Source organism: Marmota marmota, unplaced genomic scaffold, assembly GCF_001458135.2.
Source record: "Marmota marmota marmota unplaced genomic scaffold, marMar, whole genome shotgun sequence".
Classification (NCBI taxonomy): Eukaryota; Metazoa; Chordata; class Mammalia; order Rodentia; family Sciuridae; genus Marmota; species Marmota marmota.
Genome location: NW_026000057.1, coordinates 29,946,704 through 29,964,680, shown reverse-complemented (window position 1 = coordinate 29,964,680; position 17,977 = coordinate 29,946,704). Strand labels below are relative to the sequence as shown.

The window sequence follows — 17,977 nt, the reverse complement described above, 5'->3', positions numbered from 1 at the left end:
GAAAAAAGGAGTTTCTTGGAATTGAGGATGTTGGGAAAAGGGGAGGTGATGCCTTTTGAGAGGGGAAGGACAAGCAGGACATATGCCCACAACTCTTTGAGGGTGAAGGACATTCTCCTTGGCCTTTGAGATTTTGGATCATAATGACTTTGTGTTGCTCTATAACTGGGGAGATAAAAGGAGATTATTTACTATATTCTCAGTATTATGTCTGCATCCCACGAATAGGGACGAGGGCTTGTTGTATAAGTAGGTGGGAGAACATAGTCTCTGGTGAAGAAAAATGAGAGTGAGTTCTTCAGTACTCAGGGCCTTATGCTCCAGTTTATTTCCCCACCCACTTGATATCCAGTTGCCACACATAGGAATGGTGGGTCAAGTTCTAAATGTCAAATGACTGTCTTGTTAATATATGTATTTGAGTATAGCTGTAAGAGTTAATATGGATTGTTAACTTGTTGGATTAAGTGATTTTGTGTGTATTGATGAGGGTGTTTTCAGAGATTCTTGATGTGTGGGATAGCAAATTGAGGGCATAGTCCCACCCTGAATGTGGGGAATACAGCCCAATGGGCTTGGGCTTGAACAGATGGAGACCAAAAGAAAAAGGAAGCCAATGTGGATACAGCACCATTTTCTCTTTCTTTCTCTACGGTAGGTGTTTGGACTCCTGTTCCAATCACCTGAGGACATCACATTCTAGTTCTTTCACTCTTCCAAAGGGGACTCTGACCAGTGACTCTCCACAGGGAGTTCTCAGGCCCCAGGCCCTGATGGGATTACGTCATTGGTGTTTCTTCCTCTGAGGCTCCAACTTCTTGGACTGGGCAGCTACGGATGCCTCTAGCTTTCCATTCTGAAGACTGCCATTGTGGACTATCCAGTTTCTGATCCTGTAAAACAATCTAAGAAACCTGCTTTCATAAATAACAGTGTTGTTGGTTATGTTCCTCTAGAGAACACTCACTAATACAGTAGCCCATGGAGGACTCAGGCCCTAAAGTGAAACTTCAGGTAAATAAATGTTTCAACAAGTCCTTACTCTAGTTTAACCTGTGGAGTGTTTGTTGTGATATGAATGTTTATGTACCCCCTAAAATTTGTATCTTGAAATCCTAACCACCAAGGGGATAGTGTTAGGAGATGAGGTGACTAGGTTATAAAAGCAGTTAAATGAGATTGGTATCCTTATAAAAAAGAGGCCTGGAAAAAAAATCCCTTGCTCCTCCCACCATGTGAGGACTCAATAAGAAAGTGATGTCTGCAAAACAGGAAGAGTAGGTGTCCCACCAGATACCCAATCTGCCATGCTATGAAAAATAAGTTTCTGTTGTTTATAAGCCATTTATTTATGGTATTTTGTTCTAGCAGCTTAAAAAAACTTAGATAATATTGCCAGTATCATCCCATATATCTTAGGCAAGGTGACCTTGAGAATATGTACTGAGAAGAAAAAGCTTTCAGGTGTATCAGGACATCTCCCTTCACCCCCACACCTCCTTTCCTTGGGGTCCTGAAGTGGAGGAGTGGGACTGAGAGCCCCCTGAAGCACAGAAATTCTAGCAGGAGACCTCCTTATACCCTTCCCTTGTATGCCAGTCCCATGGGGGTAACTCAGTGTCCCCTCACCTGAGATCTTGAAGGCTCCTTGGCAAAAGGCTAGGAAAACTCGATTTGGAACTTGCCACTATAGCTCAGTGCTGTTCTCATTTCACCCACCAGTAAGAGCCTTCAGGACCTCCTTGTGGCCTCTGAGTGTCCTTTCATAGGTGATGATCCAGAGTGTAGTCACTCTGTCTGAAATCCTAACAACTCAGAGTTGAGTATCCATCATTAGCCATTTTGATGCTTCTACACACAGGAAGGGTAGAAGGGGACAGTAGACATGCTTGAAATTCCCAAGAATAAAAGAGGCAAGGACAGTCATCATCTTCAGTTTCCTGTCTGTAAATTGGGCACAATCCCATGCCCCATTTTCTTACTGGAGTAGTGATTGGAAACAGTAGTTACAAAGGTCAACCAGGCTCTCATTGGTATCTGTGGACGGCAACTCTCCTATGCACAGAGTCATACAACAGTTTCCCTGAGAGGATACAGGAGAACTACTCAGAAGTTTGTGAGATAGAGGAGCTTTAAGACAGAGGGTGCTTCCTTCTTTAGCTTCAGAGTCCTCCGAGTCCTGTGGATCCCATTACCTGTCAAATAAAATAGTGACCTTGGTTGTATCACAGTCTCAACTCAGGTTGAGCCACTAAAGAGTGAAGTGATTCTTGTATATATTCTGTGAGCATAATTAAAGCTTTCACAGGTGCTGTCGTGAGGAGGGAAAAAATCAATGATGGTGACGTGAAAGCTTGTTTTCTTATTTATTATTATTACTGTTACATTAATTTGTACATATTTATGGCATACAGCTGAAAATTTGATACATGTACACATGGTGTAATGGTCAAGTCAGGGTGGGGCCATGTTCATCTATGAATGTCTGTTTTCATTGAGTCCATCCTCCTACTTAGTTTACACAAGACAACTCTGTGGACTCCATTTATGTGGGAGCAAAATCTCTTGTCACTCTTCTTATCTCTACGTCCAAGCACTGGCTATTCATATTCCACTATCCCTGAGCCTCCTTTGTAGCATCGCTCACATGCAGAATACGGAGATTCCCATCTTTTGCATGACAAGGCTAAAATACTGTTCCTCAATCTGAAAATAAACCAAACAGAGCAAAACTAAAAGACACAGATTTTTATGTGAAGATAAACTGAACTGATAATATACAGTGAGCAGAAGGCAAACAACTTAAAAAAAATTGCAATTATAAACTGTGAGAGCTGAACGTGACCTTAGATTCAAACCTTTCATTTTATAGATGAGGAGGGTGGGAGAATGAAGTCTAAGTCTTGTAGGTTCAAAGCAGATATAGGAAGCAATGATTTCTTCTTAGCAAAGTTTCTTTAGTTTCTTTGAGTGGGACGCTCCACTTTCCAGCCCCTGGTGTGTCTTTTCATTACCAAGCTTCAGAACAGATGGAACTGAAAAAGTCAGGGAACAATGTGTATTCCCCCAACAACCCAGAAGATTCTAATCGCTGGCTAGGAAAAGCTTTGGAAGTCATCCATTGGGGCCAGCCCTCCCATCTGTTAGTGGACTTCTCCAAGTATGCTCTGCCAAGGGGTTGTGTAACTTTGCTAGAATGTCTCCAAGTCTGTAAAACATTAGCTCTGTCTACTGCTGGGCAACTGGTCTGGGGAAACTGTTCATCACATCAGACTCAAGTGCCTCTTCCTAGCTTCTAGTTTTGCCTTGGTCCTGCCTCGTAGGCCCTAGGAGAGAGTTCTGATCTTTTTTACATGTGTCAACCTTTTCTTAGATGGCTGAAGATGATGATAAGCCATCTTTCTCCACCTTCATCCCCAGTTCCTTCAACAATTTCTGTCAACTATTATGTCTTCATATATGTTTTACATCCCTTCCTTTTGTCTGGGACTACAGTTAAACATATTAGTTCTCTTGATGTTGTCCTCCCACTCACTAATGCTTTCTTCATTTTTTCCTATATTTAACTTTGGGAAGTTTCTATTTTTTTCTTCCAAACTCACTCATCTTTTCTTCTGCAGCATCTAATCTACTGTTAATGCTATTTCATCCCATCTAGTATATTTTTCATCCATATGTCTAAAAGTCCAACTTAGATCTATTTTTTTTTCTCATTGTGGTAAGAAACACATAACATGTGCCGCCTTAATCATTTTTAAAAATACTGTTTGGTAGTGTGTCTATACTGAAATTATTTAAACTTGAAATTATTTAAACATACTTCCAGAAAAATTTCATCTTGCAATACCAAACTCTATACCCACTAAATAATAATTCTCCATTCCCTCTTCCTCCAAGCCCCTGATAACCACCATTCTATTTTCTATTTGTATGAATTTGACTACTTTAGATACTCCAGGTAAGTGGAATCATATAGTAGTTGTCTTATGGGACTGGCTTATTTCACTTAGCATAGTGTCTTCAAGTTCATCCATGTCACAGCATATAAAATAAATTCTTTTTTATTTTAAGTCTGCATATTATTCAATTCTTTTACATTTCTTTAACCACTTATCTGTCAATGAACACTTGGGTTGCATCTACCTTTTGCTATTGTGAATTGTGTGGCTTTGAACACGGGTATGCAAATTTCTCTTTGAGGCCTTGCCTTCAAATCTTTTGGATATACATTTAGCAATGGTATTGCTAGATCATGTGGTACTTCTATTTTTAAATTTTGGGAAAAAATGCCATAATGTTTTCCATAATGGTTGTGCCATGTCATAATCCCATCAACAGTGCAAAGGGCTTCCAATTTCTCCATATCCCCTCCAACACATGTTAATTTCTGTTGTGTTTCTTTTCATAGTAGTCATCCTAATGGGTGTGAGATATCTCATTGTGGTTTTGCTTTGGATTTCACTGATGATTAATGATTCCAAGCATCTTTTCATATGCTTCTTGTCCATTTCTACATTACCTCTGGATTAATATCCATTTGTATTCTCAGTTCACTTATTTGATTGTCTTGATGTTAGTTATAGAAATTGCTTAATATTCTATATATTTAATTCTTTATCAGAAATAATTTAAAAATAAGGTAAGAGGATATTATCGATAATATGATATCAAAAATACAATAAATTGAATTAAATGGACAAATTTTTCAAAAAACAGACAAAAAAGCAAAACAAAAACAAAATGGAACAGGCTATGTGTTCTGGAACAACTCAGTTGTTGGGGCCAGTGAGGACTGGCCCCCACATGCCGGGACACCAAAGAAGGAAAGGTGGATAGAAAAATCCAGGATTGCTGAGTGGCAACAAGACCTGTTGGGTCCTTGTAATGTGTGTCAAAGGAGAGCCATACATATGGATTAGGACAAAAGTTACTTCTTCCTAGCTGGAATGTATCTGTTTATCTTAAGCTCATATCAAAAAGTCAGGCACATTCCTGACACCAGGGTCTAGTTGTAAAGTTCCACATACCTCTATAATGGTTTTGTCTATTTATAATTTGACAGACAATTCTGGGTTATTCTGGGGTAATCATGGCAGTTATCACCGAAGATGGTTCCAGTCATGTCAAACTGCATCCATATACTATAATTAAGATAATGACTCAAACTGCATGACCAGTAGATTCTTCCAAACATTTGAGAAAGAAATAATACCATCTTTATACAAACTCATCCAGAGAGTAGAAAAAGAGGGAATATTCCCTGACTCAGGTTTTGAATCCAGCAGAACTGTAAAAATACCAAAACTTGATAAGAACACCACACACGCATGCGCGCACACACTTATAGTCCTATCTTACTCATAAAAATATATGTAAATATTCTAAATAAAATTAAATCAGCTAACTATAAGGAAGACAATGTATCATGACCAAGTAGATTTATTTTCTGGAATGAAAAATTGGTTTAACACTTGAAAAATTTAAAAAAGGAGTTGAGCATGGTAGAGAGACCCTGTCTCAAGATAAAATTTTTAAAAAGGGTTGTGCATGTGGCTTAGTGGTTAAGCACACCTGGGTTCAATTCCTGGTACCTAAATAAATAAATGGTGAATTTTAAAAGATTACTGCTACAGAACCAATATAAAATACTCTTTTATATACTAGTGAAAAATATAAAATAATTTTTTTTTTTAAATTTTTATTGTTGGTTGTTCAAAACATTACATAGTTCTTGATATATCATATTTCACACTTTGATTCAAGTGGGTTATGAACTCCCATTTTTACCCCGTATACAGATTGCAGAATCACATCAGTTAAATAAATAAACAAATATGACTGGAAGAACAACCCATATCTCAATAATAACCCTAAATGTTAATGGCTTAAACTCACCAATTAAGAGACACAGGCTAGTAGAATGGATCACAAAACAAGACCCAACAATATGCTGCCTACAGGAAAAATCATATCACTCATATGGACTTCAGAAACAAGCAGGAGTGTCCATACTCATATCAAATAAAATAGATTTCAAGCCAAAGTTAATTGAAAGGGATAAAGAGGGACACTACATACTGCTCAAGGGAACCATACATCAACAAGACATAACAATCATAAATATATATGCCCCAAACAACGGTGCAGCTATGTTCATCAAACAAACTCTTCTCAAGTTCAAGAGTCTAATAGACCACCATACAATAATCATGGGAGACTTCAACACACCTCTCTCACCACTGGACAGATCTTCCAAACAAAAGTTGAATAAGGAAACTATAGAACTCAATAACACAATTAATAACCTAGACTTAATTGACATATATAGAATATACCACCCAACATCAAGCAGTTACACTTTTTTCTCAGCAGCACATGGATCCTTCTCAAAAATAGATCATATATTATGTTACAGGGCAACTCTTAGACAATATAAAGGAGTAGAGATAATACCGTGCATCTTATCTGATCATAATGGAATGAAACTGAAAATCAACGATAAAAGAAGGAAGGAAAAATCATGCATCACTTGGAGAATGAACAATAGGTTACTGAATGATCAATGGGTTATAGAAGACATCAAGGAGGAAATTAAAAAATTCTTAGAGCCCTTTCATGAGAAATGGTGTGCTTCAATAGTTTGTTTAGTTAGTATTGTCAATGGTGAGAAAACTAACACTGTGTTTGATTATTGAAGATAAATATTAACACTGCCTAGAAACAAACATAGGAAATCATAAATCTGTATTTAATCACTTCCTTCTGACCATCTCCTAGGTCTGTTTCTCAAAAATAATTAATTAACTTTAAAAAAACTCCCCATGTTAGTCAGCTTTCCATTTACTTTGACACAATATGTGAGATAATAAATTTAAAAGGGGAAAGATTTATTTTGGCTCACAGTTTAGGAGGTTTCTATCGATGATCATTTGGTCCTATGACTTTTTAACCTGTGACTTTTTGACCATACACCATGGAAGAAGTGTGTGGCTAAGGAAACCTGTTTACTTTCTGGTGGCAAGGAAAGAAAAAGAGAGGAAGGGGACAGGATCCCAATATCCTCTTTGGAGGCACAATGCCAATGACCTGATTCCTTCCACTGGACCCTACATCGTAAAGGTTCTACTATGTCCCAATAGCGTGCATGCTAGCAACCAAGTATTTAGCATATGACTCTTTGGGGGAAACTTCAGATCCAAACTATAGCACCCCTTTGGGGAGAGAATTTCAAGGTGAAATTGAAATGTGGTGACAGCAAATTCCACATTTATGTATATCTTTAAAGCACCAATTAAAAGCATATAAAAGAGTGCCCAGAATAGTGGCACATGCCTGTAACCTCAGACACTTAGGAGGCTGAGACAGGAGAATCACAAGTTCAAAGCTAGCTTCAGAGAAAGTAAGGTGGTAAGCAACTCAACGAGACCTGTCTCTAAATATAATACAATATGAGGCTGGGAATGTGACTCAGTGGTTGAATGCGCCTGAGTTCAATCCCTGGTTACCCTCCCACCATCACCACCAAATACACACACACACACACACACACACACACACAGGAATGGAAGGTAGACTTCCACACAAAGGGTAGAAGAAAGTGAATGAGGGAATGAGGGGAGCACCAGGAATTGAAAGGGAGTAAATTAAATTCTGCACATGTATGATTATGTAAAAATGAAGCCAACTATTATGTACAACTATAATGCACCAATAAAAAACAAAAGGCACAAGGTAAAAACACAAAACAATATATAAAGTGATGCAGTGAGAATCCAGTGAGATGGTATGTGTTGAGTACCTACTGCCATGATCTGTACATGGTAGAGTCTCAACAAGTTTAGTTTCCTTTCATGGCCCTGATTTCTTCTACATAAGCAGAAACAGGGTAGTGCTACCACCTGCTCCTTGGTAATAAAGTGCAGTGATGCTAATCATGATTTGAGCTCTTTCTGTTCTTTCCATGTCATTTCTTATTTCTTTTCATCCTTATTCTGAATTCTAAATCTTCATGTCCTCCTACCTATAGAAATATTTCTATGGGAGCACTGGGAGCACTCCTAGCTCCCCACCACACATTTCTCACAATCTTTTTTCACAAGCCTAGAAAATATTTTATAAGACATGACATTGTTCTTTTACTTTAATATGAATATTGTTGATGGTTTATTTCTTTTGTAAAAAGTAACACACACTATTTTTTATTTTGGGGGGTAGTGAGAATACTTGAGATCTACTCTTAGCAAATTTCAAGTATACATTAGAATATTATTAACTATAGTCACCATGCTGTGCATTATATCTCCAGAACTTCATCTGGTAGAATTTAAATTGTATATTCTTTAACCAACATCTCCCCATCCTCCCACCTCACCGCTGCCTTTAGCAATCACCATTCTACTGTCGGGCTTTTGTAAGTTTGACTTTTTTAGATTTCCCATGTGATAGGTAGTATTTCTTGTACTATGCCTTGTTTACTTCACTTAGCATAATGTTTTCTAGGTTTGTCACTGTTGGGATAAATGGTAACCATTTCCTTCTTTTTTAAGGCTGAATAATATTCCACAGTGAATGTGTTGTGCATGTGTGTACGTGTGTGTGTGTGCATGTGTGTGTGATTTATATCAATGTTCTTCATTCATTCATCCAGAGATGGACACTGGATACTGAGTTCCATATCTTGGCTATTGACAATAATGCTGAAATGAACACAGAAGTGGAGATATTGCTTCAACATATTGACTTGATTTGCTTTGGATAAACCAGAAGTGGAATTGTTGGATCATATGATAGTTTTTTAAATTTTTTGAGGAAGCTCCCTTTCCTATAATAGTTATTCTGATTTACACTCCTACTGACAGTGCAAGGGTTCCCTTTTCTCCACATTTTCACATCCCCAGCCAATCCTTAGTTATTATTTTATTTTTGTAATAGCTACTCTAATTGGTGTGAGGTGGTAATCTCGTTGTGGTTTTGGTATGTAATTCCCTGACTATTAGTGATGTTGAGCATTTTTTCATATACTTATTGCCCATTTGTATGTCTTCTTTGGAAAATGTTTATTCAGGTCCTTTGCCCATTTTACAAATCCTATTTTGCTTTTTGCTAATGAGTTGTTTGGCTTCCTTATATATTTTAGATAATAATCACTTTATAGAAGTTTGGGTTATAAACATTCTCTCCCATCACATAGGTTGTCTCCTCAGTCTGTTGGTTGTTTCCTTTGCTGTGCTTGAACTTTTTAGTTTGACACAATCTCATTTGTCTATTTTTGCTTTTATTGTATATAATTTTGGCGGGACATGTCTATAAAACATTTTCAAGACTAGTGCTATGGAACTTTTCCTCTTGTTTTCTTCTAAAAGTTTTATAGTTTAGGTCTTATGTTTAAGTGCTTACTCCATTTGAGTTGATCTTTGTATGTGGTATAAATGAAGGTTTAATCTCTCCTTCCTGTACATAGATCTCTAGCTTCATGAAGGAACAATGCTTTCCCTGTTGTACATTCTTGATATTCATGTTCAAGATCAGTTGAACATAAATGTTTGGATTAATTTCTGGGCTCTCTGTCCTGTTCCATTTGCCCCTCCATGTTTTTTTCAGGTTAGTACCATATGGTTCTAATTACTATAGATTTACAATATTATGTTTTGCCATCAGGAAGTATGGAGCCTCCACCTTTGTTCTTTTTCCCTCTAGCTCACTTTGACTATTCAGGGTCTTTTGTGGTTTCACAGGAATTCTAGAATTGTTTTTTTTTAATTTTTCTATTGTTGTGAAAAATTCCCTTGGAGTTTCTTTCTTTCTTTTTTTAGGAGACTGAAAGAAAACATTTTGTATCTGTATATTTTGAAAATCCAACCATGAGAAAGCAGCCAAGAGTCAGTTTCCAAGAGGAGGAACCCTCTCAGGGGGGTGCTGCAAGTCCAAGTCTGCCGCTTCATTTCTTGTTCTTTCACAGATTCTGTGGTGTCACCGTAGTGTTGTTGAGGTTCAGGAAGTTCGTTCAGTGGTCGTGCAACATCCTCATAAGGCAGTTTGTCCTCTGTTAAGCACCATCAATCAAATTCAAGTCCTTCCTTCTCTCTGGACCCCATTGTCCATTTTCCTGCAGCTTTGATCTGGTCGGATCTGTCAGTTCAGACATACTTTTGGAGTCTCTGTCCTACAAGAGATCTCCTTTTTCCTAATCTACTCCTTTGTCCTTTCTGTCCTGTCCCCTGGGATCCTCTTCACACTTTGCTGTGGTCCACAAAGCCAACACCTCTGGGTGAAGTTTTCTCAGATCACTCTGATTCCATTTGAATGCTGACTTCTTATTCCAACTGGATCCATTAAAGAAGTTAGCTCAGCTATGTGGCTGAATGGTATGGTCTTCAATTGTTCTGTGTTAATTTCAAACCAATGGTTCAAGATCTTTCCACAATTTGGTCTCAATCCTTTTTCACCTGTTCCTCTTCCAAACCACAGGGTGAGCATGGTGCCAGCTCCCTTGGAATTGGAACATGATTTCACTGAATCTGTAGATTGCATGGGTGGTATGGATACTGTACCAATATTAATTCTTCCAATCCACTAATGTAGGATCACTTCCCATTTATTTGTGTCTTTTTCAGTTTCTTCCATCTATGTTTTATAGTTTTCAGCAAACAATTCTTTCACTTCCTTGGTTAATTTAATTCCTAAGTCTTTTATTCTTTTTGAAGCTGTTATCAATGGAATTGCTTTCTTGATTTCTTTTTTCTTGATTTCTCAAGTTCACTGGTAGTGTATAGAAGCACAACTGATTTTTATCTGTTGACTTTATATCCTGAAACTTAACTGAATTTGCTCATTAATTTTGATAACATTTTTGGTGACATCTTTATGTTTGTCTATACATGAAGAATTATGTCATCTTCAAACAGGGACAATTTCACTTCTAATTTGGATGCCTTTTAGTCTTTTTTTACTAACCTAGTTTTTCTTCCTAGGACTTCCAGTATTATGCTCAATAGAGGTAGCAAGTGTGAAATACAATCTTTTAAAGTAGTGTATAATTAGATCCTACATATGTTTCAGAATTTCTTCTCTTGACTACTTCTTTCCATACCCTCTATGTCCAGCCAAGACATACCCTAGACATTGTCCCTTCTGGAAAAGTCTTCCATTTGGAATTAGTTTCCTCTTATATACTCACTTGTGAAAATATATAAAGTCTAGTGTAAATGCCATCTTCTCCATAGATATTTTTCAGCCATACTGGTTTATGTATCTGATTACTCTTTCTAAGTTTCTAATGAAGGATTTATCTTATTTTTCCATGTATAATCTGAAGTTTAAATTCTTGGTACCTAACCTGGGACAGAAGAATATTTTGATTAAATTACACTGTAGAATTATGTTACTTGCCTCATGAAAGTAATAAAAGAAAATATAATACTCTCCTCTTCCCTTGTTTTTGGGAAGATCATCAGTTGTGAGCAACAAGTGAAACCTCCTCGGGTCCCCTCATAAGCAAGTGAGCGGTTCCAGCTCTGAGCCTCAGTTCTTCAGGCACCTGAAAGCCCCATTTTCAGGGAAAGGGCTGGGAACAGTACCACCCAAGAGTAGTTCTTTTCCATCCAGTATAACGCACAATGACAATACTATCATTGATTGAAACATATGATTTATGAGCTATAAAAATAAAAACTTGTTGAATCATTTTGGCCACCAGGCACACAGATCTTGGTCTTTTTTTTTCTAAACAAAGCTGTTATAGTTTTTCCTATTTCCTTAACTTAAATATATAAATTATAATTTTTCTCAATGAATAATTAAAGTTTTTAATCTATGAGTATGGATAAGAGCATCTTGTGAACTTTGCTAAGCAGCTGTCTAAAAAGACCACAGTTTTAATTTTTTTTCTTCGAGACAATAACTAGCTAAGGTTTTTGTTTGTTTATTAGTTGATTAATGGCTTGTTGTTCAAAGTGTGTAATTAAATTTTAATCTAGTTTTCAAACTGACTTTGAGCTAATAGGAGTGTTGACTATAGCCTAATTGTGCATTTTGTAAGTCTTCCATAATGTTCAAAAAAGAAGATGATCTCTGTAGATAGAGCATATAGCACTTATAATTTTGTTTTATTAATTTTGTTATTCAAAATCTTTGTATATCAGGTATATGTCTGATTATGGATTAAAGTATGGATATGAGTCATCTGGATTTTGTTATAGTGAATTCTTATTCAGAAGGTATAGGCTGAGCCCTAGGTTCCTGCATCTCTAATGCACTCCCTAGTGATGCCCAGGCTGCTGATTGGTGGACCTCACTTTGAGTAACAAGGGCTTAGGTAAACAATTGTTCCTTGGTATTTTGTGACATGGAGGCCAAGCATCCTCATAGATAGAGGCCTAAATTGTATGCATCCCTCTTTCAGATTAGATTCACACTTCCAAGTTTCCATGAAGTGTTTGCTTCTCTTACTTTCTCTATCATTTTAACTTTTAAAATATTACATCACCCAATGCTAGGTATTTCTTGACTATGCAGTTTTCCTTTTATCAACATAATGATCGTCTTGTCATGTTTCATGCTTCCTTGCCTTGAAATATACTCTGAATAATGTTTATGAAATGATCCTGATTTCTTTTTGCTTGATTTTGTCCAATATATGCCTAAAATGTAATGGGTGCCCAATAAATATTAATCAAATGAATGAAGTTTTCATCATCTATTTTGTTATTTTTGTCCTTTCTCATTTTGTTTCAAGAATTGATTCCAGTAGCCTCTTTTGGTGAAAGGTATCTTGAGTTTGTCTTCTAGGTGGTGGATTTGATGTCAAGAAAATCAATTCTATTCTTTACTACTTCCATTTTGAAGATTTTAAAATTATTGTATCTTGAGGTTATTATATAAGTTGTCCATTCACTTGTATGTCACCTGGATCCTGGTCTTTATGTTGCCTTAATACATCAAAACATCTAGTTGATGGAGACTACTCAATTCCTATACTTGCAAGACAATGCAACAATTGCTTTCTAAAAGTATAATTTGTTTTTTCTATAAGGAAAATTTCTTTTAAATTTGGGGGGTGCTATTTCCTTCCTTTAAGCTGCAGTATCCTTTTATAAGTTCCACTTTATCTTTATTCTCATTTAGTTTTTCTTAAATACATCTATTCAGATATTACATTTATCCAAAGATACAATGAATGAGATAGTCATAAGTTTCCATTCAATGCACTTGGAAGCTCCTTTTGCAGCTAAAGCTAACTATCTAAGCTCTGTGCTCATTTAGCATTGCCTTGCAATACAACTGTCATACAATATGCAGTTCTTAATTGAACCATATAGTGCTAAGAGCCAAGTATATGATGCATGGCATTTTTGGTCGAAAGGTGACGCCAGCTAGCCATTGAGATGATATGATTATGTTAAGATTTGCATTCATATGGATATTGGACTCCTGCTGTTCACCTAGGCCGGCTACGGGACTCCTGGAGAGTTCCCATTGGTTGGGGAAGTACAGTAGGAGGGAGTTCCGGGGGAGGAGCTCTCTCTGCGGTCTGGGAGGAGGCCGCGTGGGTGGAAAAAATCTTCCCGGGCGGTACGGGACATTGGCGGCAGTTTCAAAAAATAAACTTTGTTCCTGCTTGAGTGGCTCGTGATTTTGTGCCCAGCCAGACTGCGGCAATATAGAAGACTATACCTTCTCATGAACTGTTTCTACATGCTAAATCTATATACATTTGCAACACTTTTCCCGTAGTTCACTAAACATCCCAAGATACCACGTGCTTTCTCTAGAGCTGTTTCATATGATAAATTGCATCCATGGAAGTTCTGGGTTGGAGAAAGGAAAGCAGAGATATTTATTGCAGGTTATAACTAGAGAGAAGAATACTTCTAGTGGGCAAAGATACCTTATGGTCAGTTCAGAATGGCCAGACTTTCTGATGGTCATCAGAATGCTTCACTCTGAAAAAGACACAGAGAAGGGAAATAGAACAAAATGCTTTTCTATTTTCTTGAGCTTATGAAGTCTCAATCAGATTCAAGGGCTGAAATATGTGGTATATCTCAAATAATATGCTTTTTAATAGAGATGGAAAAATTTACTCTGACTATGGCCTTTTGAATTTATACTGTAGATGCCATTCTTTGTGGTGATTGTTTTTTTGGGTTTGTTTGTTTGTTGTTGTTTGTGTGTGTGTGTGTGTGTGTGTGTGTGTGTGTGTGTGAAGGCATAGGAGTCAAACTTATTCTGCTTTCATATTAACCCAGTAATTTAACCCCAGAATGCAATAAGCTAGAGAACTAAGAGAACTGTGATCAGACCTCCATTAGTAAGATAAGTGCTGGTGAGGATGTGGGGGGAAAGATACATTTATGCATTGCTGGTGGGACTGCAAATTGGTGCAACCACTCTGGAAAGCAGTGTGAAAATTCTTCAGAAAACTTGGAATGGAACCACCATTTGACCTTGCTGTCCCACTTCTCGGGTTATACCCAAAGGACTTAAAATCAGCATAGCACAGTGACACAACCAGTCAATGTTTATAGCAGCTCAATTCACAAAAGCTAAACTCTGGAACGAACCTAGATGCCCTTCAACAGATGAATGGGTAAAAAAATTGTAGCATATATACACATTGGAATATTACTCAGCCATAACGAAGAATGAAATTATGACATTTTCAGGTAAATAGATGGAGCTGGAGAATATCATACTAAACTGAAATAAGTCAAACCTCAAAACCAAAGACCAAATGTTTTCTCTGATAAGCAGATGCTGATTCATAATGGGGGCACGGGACAGGAGGGAAGAATGGAGAAACTGTGGATTGGGCAGCGGAAAGTAAGAGGAGGGGATGGAGTGTGTGGATAGGAAAGACAGTGGAATGAGATGGACATTATTACCCTATATACATATATGATTGCACGACTGGTGTAACTCTGAGTCGACAGGCAAAGGAATTAGAAGTTGTGCTCTATTTGTGTGCAATGTGTCAAAATGCCTTCTGCTCTCATGTATAACTAACCAGAACAATTTTTTTAAATGTAGTATAAAATGCAGAGATATTTCATCAGCTAATGTGAGTTGAATAAATTGCATAATATCAGATAATCCGTGGTTTTATCATATAAAATAATTAAGACTAAACAGTCTTATCTGACTGTAAAATTTTGTTAAAACCCTCAAAGTGCAGTAGGAAAGTTCTCTATCCCCAGAGTCAAAAAAGCCTTTCACAGCAGAGGTTCTCAAATATTCAAAAGGCATAGAGCTTTGAGTTCATGATATCCTTTATGGAATATCATAGAATATCGCCAATAAATTCAGAGTAATTATGCAACTCTGATTATAGCATACATACATAGCAGCAGGTGCCAAAAGTTTAAGTCTATGGTAGAAAGAGAAAAATTATATTCTTTGCTTAATGCTACTTCCTAATAATTTCACTGCCTAAATAATAAGTTTATATACATATTTTTTTCAATTATTTGCTTTTAGAAGAACTTTACAAATTGGCTTTGTGATTAAATTTTTATTGAACTTTTCTTTCCAGTCTCCTAAGAATATTACTTATATGAGGCACCAAACACACTCTGCTTTGAAACTTTGTTGATTGATTCATTATTCTAACCTGTTATAACATGATTAGAAAGAGATCAGGAGATTATCTTCATGGATCAGGCATTTTTCTTGATCTTTTGCCTCTTTTCAGTTCCAAGTAGACTTTAATAGTATGAAATCAGGATTATGTGTTCTTTGTTTTCTTGGTAAGGACAGAGATTTTGAAACACAGTTGACATGTGGTGTCATTTCTCCTGGAACACAGCCACATGACTAAAGGATGATAAATGTTTTTTTTCTTTGTATTATTTTCTTTGGGCAGCAAACAGGATGAAACTGAAGAGGAAGCCACAGAAGGTTGTGTGTGTGTGTGTGTGTGTGTGTGTTTAATGTGACTGCTCCCTTTCTTCTTGTTCTTGTAGTACTGGGGATCAAACTCTGGGCTTTGCACATGCTAGGCAAGCACTCTGCCATTGAGATACTTCCCCAGTCCTGGTTGTGTGCTCTTAGTTGTGTATATGCATGTCAAGGAGAGTTTGTTTCCTAAAAGACCAAGAACTTTTCACTTATTTTCCACATGGTAACACTGTGTTATGCGAGCAATGCAGATTATTCAGTGGCACTAACAAGGCTCAGATTCCACAATGACAGAGATAGGTAACCAGAAGAGAAAGTAGATGTTTCCATTAAACATCCCTTTCAGCTCTAGCAAAAACCAACAAAACAACAAAACAAACTTTAAAAGACATTAGAATTTTCCACCCATTTCCAAAGGCCTCAGGATTAGAATTCTTTGCTTCTTTACAGCACTGTCTCCTTTTACAATGTTCTTCTCAGTTGACCTGAAATAAAACATGCATATGTTTCATCTGGTGAGCAGAGAAGTGTGGATTAAGATTGTTGCTATTCATTCCCTGGCTTTGAAGTAAGACAATAAACTTCAAGGCCAAATTAATAGGGGAGAGAATTTTCTAAATTTCTTCTTCTGTATTACATCCTCTTTCCAAGCAAGCCTTGGCTGTCATGGGCTTGATTAATTATTCCAGCCTTATAACAGGATTAGAAAGAGATGGTTCCATGGGTAGTAGGGCCTGTGGGAAAGGAAAGGGAGAAGGAGAAGCAGAAAACAGATCTAAATGCCTTGATTTCTCCTCTCTAGCTTCAGCCAGTATTGGGTGTTAGGAAAGAGCAGGTATATTACAGAAGAAGGGAGCTGTTGGGTCTTATTTGGATCCTTGCAAAGAACCCAAACATAGGCCAAGATGGGATAGAACTACATCAGAGTTTAGTTTGGCAACAAAGAGAGTGATCAAACAGAGATCACCTTGAAGTTTGCTTTTCATTGCAAAGCATGGACAGAAACTAAATATTCCTTTATCTCCTAATTGCAGGGTAGAGCTAGGGAGAAGGCGGGAAATGACGGAGATATCAGGTGATTTGAGAGCCACAAGGCGTGTATAGGGGAGGTGTAACAGGATCTCCAAACTTGTCTTGGGATGAAACAACAAAGTAAGAGGCCACATGAAGTTCATGGGGTTTGTTGTTCTAGAGAGAGCTAAGGTGACCCAAGTGGTCAGGAGAACAACACTGGGCTCTGCCTACCAAGATAAACCAGACCATGTGTTGTCCCAGGTGAGGCCCTCTGCCATCAGTGCAGTGGACAAGCAAGCATCCATGCAGATAGGATCCTCACCCCATGCATGAGGACTGGAGGAAAGGAGAGGAACCCAGCATCCCCAAGCCAGGTGGCACGAAGGCCTTCCCGAGTATCCAGGGAGACAATCAGGGAGGATCTAGGAAACTACACATTTCTTTTTACCAAAATATAAAGATCACAACCTGAAATGATTACTTAAATTATCATGCTGGCCATCTTTTTTTATATATATAATTTTTAAGTGTTTGGTACCAAGGATTGAACCCAAGAGTGCTTAACCACTGAGCAACAACTTCAACCCCTTTTATTTTTCCTTCTGAGACATTCACGGTCTCACTAAGTTGCTTATGGCCTGGCTAAATTGCCAAGGTTTAACAAGGTACTTAACATTTTTATCTACATCAACAGTAGAACTCCCCAGCAAGGGAAATATTAAAACCTAGGCCATTGCTTTAGCACTAAGATTATGGTTCTTTCCCAAGTGCTAGTCACAGTTAAGGGTGGGCCTGAAAAAAAGCATAAAGTAGATATAATTTGTTTTCAATTCTCCCATGACTCAACTTTCTACTAAGGTACCCAATTTATTTATTTATTTTTAACTGTAACAAACATCATGCTCTCAGGGAAGATAGATATTAATTACAAATCTCAGAATATATTTATTGATGCCAAATGATGAAAGCCTTAGTACACGTATAACTACTTCAAATACAATCAAATCGAATTTCTATAGCAACCGCTTTGGATTATGAAAAAGATATAGGAGGTAAAGTAAAAATGTCC

General features: G+C 37.3%; 1 protein-coding gene and 1 pseudogene across 1 annotated transcript in view; both read right to left on the bottom strand.

Moving 5' to 3' along the window:
- Positions 1–17,977, bottom strand: part of CUNH4orf17 (chromosome unknown C4orf17 homolog) — a 114,501-nt gene that overhangs the window by 82,218 nt on the left and 14,306 nt on the right. The window lies entirely within an intron of this gene.
- Positions 8,123–13,290, bottom strand: LOC125619785 (annotated as a pseudogene).